Raw genomic sequence first — 9,904 nt, forward strand, 5'->3', positions numbered from 1 at the left:
AATACACAATATTCCAAATAAGAAAGAAAAAGGTAAATCATATATTTGACAAACAATTCATTTTCCCAAATAATCTTTAAACTCATTAGTCCTTGTTTGATGGTATTATTTAGAATCCGGCAGTTTTTGAAACTCAATTTGATGGTTCACTTCTCCGTTATTGATGACAGTTTGTTTACTGCTCAGTTATGTCTGCTGTTCTTATATTTAATAAAAAAAGGCATATTGTTCCAGTCCTAGTTCCTCTACTGTCGTTTTGTATACTGTCTCCTTGAAAATGGCAGAAGGGAGAGTAGAAAAGATCAATATGTGCAGTTGCTGTATAATTTCATTGAGGCTCGCTACCCTGCACCATGAAGCAAAAGTTGTCTCTCTGTGGTCTCACTGCATTGTTTTTGGTACCTTTGCCAAGCAAACCCTTGGCTGGATATCACTTTGAAATACATATCATATCTGATATGTTATTCTTGTTCTCCATAACTAAGAGTGAAGTTTGCAAACGAGAGTGACTACAACGGCCGTATCATAATATGGAAGTGAAAAGCAATGACATCATTTCGCACACAAAGCTGCACACAATGGTGTTATTCTCATGACAAAACTGCTGCCTGCCAAAGTTCATACGGCTACACAGACAACAATTCTACTTGGCTCGGGAAGCCTTTTCTCATCCCTCCCACCTTCTTCCTAAAATGGAAAATGTTGTCATGTTCATTGCCCTGGTGTGATTTGTGGCCTGTTGCTTTTACACATTTGTGTGATAACAGACTATGTCACGACGCTGCATGCCTCAACACGGACAGTGTAGGGCCAACGTTGGCTGTCTGTCATCGCTGCACAACGACGCATCCTGGCCTCCGCCCAATCAGACCTGAATGAGTCACCGCGAGCAGAAAGTCAGGTGTCTCCTTTTTCTGACTCCCAAACGCATTCCACGGGAGTTAATCACCATGTCAGACTCTCAGTGAGAGTCTGTGTTGTGTTAGTTATTTATGTGTTTGCACTTATGTGGCGACATTGGTTTGTGCTCACTTGACTGGATGAACAAGAACAGAATTTGGGCTCAGGGTGGGTGTAACTAGCAATCTGTTTTCTGGCACAAGTGTTTGGCGTGCGAGATGGTAGATCAAAGTTTTTTTTTTTTTTGATTGTGAGCGCATTCTTGTATGTGGGTCTGGATGCATGTGGGTGTTCTTTCATGGCTCAGAGAACAAATCAGCTTTCAAGAAACTTTTCGGTACGTGGTACCATCCCCTATCCACTCGCAGCACGAAAGTGATGGTGATGGTGATCTGCCTTTGTAGTAATCTCTCTTTTCTCAACTGACTGCATCCGTGGGGAAAAGCAGAAAACACTCTACAAACAAGCACGAGCACAAACAGCATGCGGGTACAGAAATGCTGATAACATCAGTCTTTTTTTCTTCTTCTTCTTCTTCTTCTTCTTCCTGGACTACTGTATCTGTCATTGTTTGTCATTTTTTCTTTGCCGCTTAATGCGGTTCTGTGGGAATGTGCAAATGTTTCCCATGGGTGCTGATGGAAAAGGCAACATTTCATGTAACCTCCCCAAGTTTGCAAGACCTTGAGCCTTTCCCCGACCCGAACAACAGCCCACCATTCCATTTCATTACTTATTTTTGTCTTCCGCTCCTTCTCCCTTTGCCCTTACTTTTACTCTTTTTCATCAAAACTTCCGCAAACGGGAGCTCTGTGGTCTCCTCCTACGCGCTGGGGGCAAAGGTGCTCCAGATTAAAAAGAGCCTCGCAAATTGAATTTACACTTGATGAAACAAACAGATTTGCATGTGTCTACCCGCCCGAGACGGGGTGGCCAGCTCCAGGCAAAGAGCTGTCCCACCTCTGAAAAGTTTAATGCGCTCAACTAATTAATGGGCCGTTATTGGAGAAATGTGTCACAGAGTTTGAGGTGAGGCAATATGGAGCAATGGGACCCCAGTCCAATAACCGAGGTCGAGGTCCTTGCTAATAAGATGGAAACAGGTCATTTCTTAACCTAATGAAAGTTTCCAAGTTAAGATTGTAGTTTTCAATGTAAACCTGCTTTTCAGTCACATCTTAGAAAGCAAAGACGGACACCAGCTCTGTTGGTCTCTCTTGTTAAAAGGCTCACATTTTCATATATTTGTATCACGCTGGCAAAATGGATTCAGGCTGCTTTGAAAGCCATATTGCGGTGACAGCTGTCAACCCAAATGCACAGCTGAGTCCATTATCCCCTTGCTTTATTTCATCAATGTATTTGTTTCCTCAAAATAACAGCCACACGCCAAGGCAAGAACAGTATTTCCATGGTTCATTTTGATCACTGTGTTTTCTGCTATTTCTGCGCAGCCTTTTGGCCACACACGGCTACGTCAGGGCCCCTCGCTAGCGTTTTGTTAGTTTTCATGGCCGCCTCCCTGCTGGTCGCCAACAGAGGTCACCGGGGAGATCGGTTGGGGATCGACGACCAAAGATAAACCCTCCTCTCTCCCTGGGCATGGCTCAGGGGACCGGTGTGGGCAGACAAGCTGACACGTTTCCTCCCGCTCTGTGTCCCTTCAGCTATTTACCAGACGGAGGTCCCATCCAAGGAGGAATTTCACACCCTATTGACAATGTGGCGTCTGTCAGCTGCCGCTCCAGCACCCATAACCAAGGGCTCATCCTTCCTTCCGTCTCTGGCTGGTTTCCCTCTCTCTCCCTCTCCCTGTGCTATTATAATCCTTCAAGGGGGCTCTGCCCTGTAGGTTTGTGAAAGAAAAGGCAGGATCCAGACTTTAAAATCAAGGATCATTGCTTTGTCGGGGATGTGACTCTGGTGGGGCTTTGTTTTCCCGGGGTCCTATTGGTTCAGCTGGGGGGGAGGTGGTTGTTGAGAGTAAGTGTAGAAAACAGACAGATTGATGGGTCATGTGGCCTTGCGGAAAAGGAAATAAGTGATTGCAGTTGGTAATTGTATTCTTTAGGACAATGTGACTGACCGTTTTAGGGCCTACAATTTGTAAAACGTTTTTCATTCTTAACATGAACCTTCTAATCAGGAGTCAGACTGTAATTTAGCAAGTTACACACAGCTAAGAGTTATCCAGCACTCTAATGAAGATGAATACAAACTATTTTCACCTATTTTGTTACAGGGGTGTTTGTTGTTGTCAAGTTATATCTGCACATAGAGTAAGTACAGTGGTTTTCATGTTTCAAAATCATATCCGGGTGTTTTAAAAGGCTGACGACTACAGCGCTCAGTGCAAAGTACATTCAATATGGCAGGAGGGTGTTGACCCAACACAAGAATTGTGCAGGTCATAGTGAGAGAGATGGCACTCAAACAATTCCAAAACAACACATACTTTCTTTGTGGTACTACAGCTCGTAGTATAGGTATTTGTGATTAGGATTCATCAAATCCTAAAAATGTTAACGTTCATTAGGCTGGAAAAAAACATGAATTTATTAAAATCTCAATTGATTTGAAATATGAAGGTAGCTGTATTGTTTTTTGTATTGAATCCCACCATGATGTTGCTTCAACTGTCAATGGACATCCTTTGAAGCTATTTTATATTGTATATCATTTTGCAACTTTCGACACATACTGTTTCTGTGAATGGTACCGACAGGAAAGATTTTATGGTTTATGAAGGCAATATAAAGCATGACATAACTAAAAAAACTTACATGATTGTTGTTCTAAAGGAAGGCAATGTGGATACCCTTGACATTAAGGCTGCCGTAAAATGTCTCTCATTACACATAAGCATTCCTTCCTGATTGGGAAATATCACGTCCTCTCCTGCAACAGGACGTGTGCTGCAGGGAAGGGGAGTGTGGCGCTCTCTTCCCCATGTGTTTATGTGTAGGTGTAAACACACAGACAGAAAATATTAAAGGTAGAGTGCACATGTTTATTCAACATATCTCCTCGCAATCCAAGGTATGTGGCGTGATCGATAGACAAGTCAAGGTAAGCTCAATTTAAGGTATGGTTATTTGGTTTGTGATGGAAATATTAACACGTTTCTACGGCAAAGCAGATGTGTAGAGATTATCTGGCTTATATAAAATACACATAGAACCTTTTGCTGCTGCAATTTTTTTGTGCTGTCTCCTCACTTGGCTCATGTCAGACATATTGCTCAACTCTTTGTTTCTGATATTTATTCTCATACAACAGTGAGTGCCAATTTAATTTTTAAAATATTATAATACAAACTCTTCACCTTACGTTCATAGTTAATAAAAATTGAATTTGGACTGTAAACAAAACTGAAACTCTTCTTTTTCTTACATACTTACAATAGAACGTACATCCTCAGTTTAGCAGTTTACAAAAAATGAGATAAAAGAAATGTGAACAGAAAAGATCGTATCATCAAAATATTTTCATTCAGTATTCTAGTCTCACGCTTCCTTCACATGAGAAACAGTGGAATCTAAAGCACTCACATGATATGCTACTTGAAGCTTCACTAAAACCATATCGCCATGGAAACAGAATATCTTTTTGGTTTCATAGAGGCACCCTTTTTTTTTAATTCAGAGAAGACAGTTTGGACGAACACACTCATATTGGCGAGCTCATCTCTGTTGCTCGCCGCTTTCATGATGCGTGAGAGAAAAGCCTCTGGTAGAGATGCATTACGTTTACCTTGAATCTGATAAAGAAGGGTATGGGATTGCCGAAGCAACTGCATGAGATGAAATGAAATTAGTGTAGAGGGGGAGAGTTAATTAGCTTAGTAGGATTGGGGAGACGGGGAGAGGTGGAAGCGAAGAAGCTTGAGGAGGGTTTGCTGATGTTTTGGACGGGGGTTGCTGTGGCGATGTGTGTCTCGAGAACATGCCAGAGGAACAATACGAGTGCTAATCTGGCAAATTGAAAGGTGCTCGCAGGGATGGGTGTGGGAGTGGCACTCGGGCTCCCATCCCTGGAATGAGGAAAAACAAATTAAAATTTTGTAGCCCCAGAATAGTCCCCTCTGCGACCCTACACTCATTTCCTTGATTGAATTTGTGCCTTCCACACAACCACGGGTATCATTTTATGAGGGTGAGGGCTGTAAATGTAAAATTAAGTCTGACATTTTGTAAGCTGTGTTTATACACACCTTGACCTTTGTTATTTTATTAAAACACGGCTGTGTGATCTTCATTTATCCCCACTGAACAAATATGAAATAAGGCCATGTAATATTAAGTGTGCCATTGGAATAACTTGGAACTAATCCATAGTTCCTGATGTGCTACTTGTTACCAGTAAGGTCATCCTTATAGTCATGTTAAGAAGTCCTTTAGGGAGTGATCTGCTTAGACATAAACACAATATGTCAAGACAAACACAATATGCAAACTCTAGAAAGTCGTTGAAATGAGGCGACCCCGTCTGAATAAAAATATGAAGTTCTACCCTCAACTCAGTATGTAGTTTCTTATCAGGGTGGAACTACTTAATGAATATGATGAAAACCATACATAGGTTTAATAACTGTTTATCTAATGGTGAGCTGTTTTTTCTTATAGAGAAATAGAGCCATTTTCCACATTGCCGTGAATTTCTGTGGCTTTGATGCAGTAATGGTGTTGATTAGAGTGCCGCAACAGCCATAAAAGGCCAATCTGCAACTCGGAGCATCCACACGGATTTTTAGCAATAAATCAATACTTATCAAGTGGCCTAAACCCTCATCTGTTAACATGGCTTGTCAATTGTTTAAAAGCCACATCAGCTCATTTGAAGGACCTGATTCTAGAAATCGTTTTTCCCCTAAAGAAGTTTCTAGACTTTGCAGAATGTGACAGGTGAAAAAAAACAGAGGCTGTCTCATTAATGCCTAAGGCCAATGTTTTATTCTTCACTTCATTGGCAATAACATAAAATGGGTGAATGAGAAATTGAATCCAAAGGCTTGACTGCCGAGTCCTTGATGGATGAGGATCCTTTCAAATATGTAGATAATGAATGAGAAAACAGATAGGAGAGCTGTTGTTGAGCAGTGAGGAGGACAGATTACCTCTGTGCCCCAAAGAAAGCTTTGATTGGTTGGATTTGTTTATCAGTTTGACTGTCAGGCGGAGATGAGTTGCGTTTTTCTTTATCGCCTGGCAGTGACGCAGAAATCTCGACGAAACTGATCTTAAACTCTTCAAGCATCCAAACGACAGTAACAAGCCTTCAGAGGACCTGAAGATGTCACGGGGTTTAACAACATGGCCGGCTTTTGACAAGTTTCTCACGTTAACATATTTTAGCTTATTGTTTGTTATTGTATCTCATATACACCATTGTTTCAGCAAGATTCACCACTGAATAGAATATGACATCATACTGTGACTTTCTCCCGAAACTGCAAATATATCGGACAAAATCCTTTAAATTGAAGTTAGATACAGGAGAGGCATGCACTGTTCTTCTCTTATGCAAAAAAAAAAGTCCTGTTGCGTTTTTAAGAAGACATTGATGAAGAATGGGTATGTGAGACTGTTGGGTTACATGCACTGTTACAATGTTAAAATTGAACATATTTACTCCATCTTTCTGTCTCCACTTCTCTTTCCACTGACTATAATATGTTGCCCTAGAAAATGCAAATAAATACTACAAAGCATGATGAAATTACAATTTCCTTTGTAATTGCCTGATGTAAATGTGAAAATACACTTGCTGGCAAGTAATTAAAAAAGAGGCTTGTGGTCTCAGGAGTGGAGAAAAATAAGTTGGCAATAATTTTGGAAGTGTAGTACGTGCTCGATACGTTGTGTATGTTGGTGAACCGAAACTCATCAACATGTTGATGGTGCCACTTCTTAACAAACTGTATGACATTTATGCTTCTGTTGCATGTTTCCCTCACATATCAGTTATAACAATCATGTAATCACTAGGTTTTATCCCCTTCTAATATGTTTTTTCATTATAACCATCATTTTGTTTCAAGTCAGCATTTCCCTAACTGTTATTTAGGCTACGCATCCAACCACAACATATGAAAAAGGATTAGCTACTGGGATCGGAAACTATTTTATGCGATTCACTGTTGAAAATTAAAAGCACTCTTGCCCATTTTGCGGTTGTCCATAAAATGCAGATCCATCCCTTCAAGTAGTGCCTAGACAATGAGATTGGGTATCAATCATATGGAAAGTAAGATGCCAACAGGGTAGGGAAGATTAAGGAACCTGAAAATTCTCCAATTGAAATTCCTACTTTGGATTTAAATGTCTGAGTGGAGGCGCAGTGTGGATTTGTCATTGAAATGCAAACCATTTTGCTTGCAGTTCTGTATACTAAGGGACAGAAATTAACATAAATTTTGATTTTCAACACATAAAACTGGCGCTTTTTCAGCCAACATGCCAGGTTTGGAAATGCATTTATTCAGCATGCAGTCATTCATTATTCATGTTTTTATGTGTGCACCTCACCGCACTTCATTCAAAGTCAGGTCTTGTTTCAGCATAGGGCCTTTTGATGGTTTGCAGCTTTACCCCTTGAAATGTGACCGCTTTAGATGTAATGACTGTCTAATGGGCACCTGCACTCAGTCCACAATAAAGCCAAGCCATCCAAAAACAGCTTGGCCACCGTCCCTTTGAAAATGAGTCACACAGGACGTCCTGGTGGCTCACACCTTCTGTCTCATCCGTCACCTCACGTTCTAGGGACCAGTCTACAGTCTGGTTCACGGCACAAAGGTGTCCGGTATTGTAAAACCTCCCAACGCCTGACCATTTGGGCCTACTTGTCACCACAAGGCCTGACATACCAGACACAGTTTGTATTCGAGCATCCTTTCAAGTGACAAGAGATGGCGCATTTCCTCATTTGGCTGCTGCCTCCCTCCCTGTAAGCACATTGACAAAAGTGACCTGATTAACATATAATCAAAAAAGAAAAATGGTCCAACCTTGAGTGGAATAGTGGATTATTTCCCTTGATTCCCCTGTGTTCTTTTATTCACTTTTTTTTCCGGATGACTACATTTCTTTAATATGATGAATGGGAATGCAACAGCCCAGTAATTTCATTCTCCAACACTGGCCATTTGTATTATTTCTCAGGGCTTAAAGAAATGCAGCTAATTTTTTCTTGGAATAAAACCACTTCAAAGGCACACTAACCTCACGGCTATCGAGTCAAAGAACAAACACTCCCAAGAATTGAGGCAATACACGGCAAGCAATGAATTTAATATTTGACAAAATTCAGACCAACATTCAAATCGAGAGGAGAAAGAAAAAAAAGGTTATTACCTCCCATTTATGTCCACTTTGCATTTCAAAGGCACGGGCTCTCCTACTTGTCACACCCTAGTTAAAAGTTTAATCCTGACACGGATGAAGGACACAGTCCTCCTTTGTGAGTTGTCGCCTGAATGTCCAATGGTTGGAGGGTAGGGAAGTGATGAAATCAGCAGGAAGGGATGGGGAATGAAGGGGGAGATGATCTGAAGACTACTTTATCTGCCAAAAGTCACACTGAGTGATTGCAACCAATGAGGCATAGAGACTAGCGAGTGGGTGTTTTGGTGGGTGGACAAGGGGAAAATAAAGTAAAGCGTCCGCAACTGCTGGAAGCCAGGAGGTGGGAAAAGAGAACGTGTGAGCCTGTGTGTGTAGATGTGTGTGTGGGTGTGGGCCGGCGGGGGGGGCTGGGGGGGTGTTCAGCAAAAGGTGGCAGTTACAACCAATGTGTCCGATTCCAATGTACTTCACCTCCATTCATTTTTCATGAACTAACCTCTATTATCAATCCACCCCAGACCCAGTTAAGACGAAGAACTTTCCTTTTATCTAAAGCAAGATAAGTGTTAACCACTGATACAATGATACACCAGGAATAAGTCATTTGCAAAGTTTTGCTTTGGCTGTATATGGGGCAAAAGGATATCTATATTTTCTCGCGTTTTCTTCTGCAGTCCCATAAAATAGTCATGACTAAATGAGAACTGTAACAGTCAAATCTGTTGGTTGGGTGTGAATTATTCTGATTTGATTGACAGGAGCCTGGCAACATATGTAAAAGGACTTTCCAACTGTCCTCACATTAACATCAAATGCTGATTTAAGTATCAAAGTGTGACATCAGCTTTCTCAAACAGAGAGCCAACACCCTTCAAACTACAACTGTTTTTGGCTGAAAATGGTGTGTTTTGTGAGTGTAGAATGTAGTAGCCTGACCTAATTTGGGAAATCCTGATCTGAAGAACACCAATATACAGTATATCTGATACACACATAACATCAGATTAAGCCAAATTACACAATTTAAAATGATTTTGAAGGAAAACGCAAATCGTTTTGTTTATACTATAAACAGGAGGCTACTACTGCTGGTGTCTTACTGTAACATAATATTCGAAACTCCAAATTCATCATGATTAAATGTCTGCAAACTCTCAGTAAAGAACAACATTGCTATTTAAAAAGTAGAAATCAGTAAATAAAACCATGTGTTGGGTTGTGCATGTGAGTGAAGAGAGCAAGTGAGAGTGACTTTGTACAAAAGGAATTTTTTTAATCCTTTTTGTGTGAGAACACACGTATTTGCAGGCACATGTGAATATATGCGGGTGTGTCCCACGTGTACATATGCAACTATATGACGCTGGGAAAGGGAAGAGTTGAGATTTTAAAAAACAGAGAGAGAGACAGTGATCAAAGAAGAAAAGAAAAGTAAATTCATGAATGCAGACTGACACAATTGGGAGAGTCCTCGTGTGATGTTGTGTGTGTGTGTGCGTGTGTGAGTTTTTGTGTGTGTATCAGTGAGTGATTATCTTTGAAGTCAGAAGAAAAGAGATTTGCATTTCCGTCCCTATGCTTTATTCAGCAGGACACAAACTATATATATATATATATACGTATACATAATACACAGCGACTACATTCTTTCAGGCACG

The sequence above is a fragment of the Pungitius pungitius genome, chromosome 7, assembly GCF_949316345.1.
Source record: "Pungitius pungitius chromosome 7, fPunPun2.1, whole genome shotgun sequence".
NCBI lineage: Eukaryota > Metazoa > Chordata > Actinopteri > Perciformes > Gasterosteidae > Pungitius > Pungitius pungitius.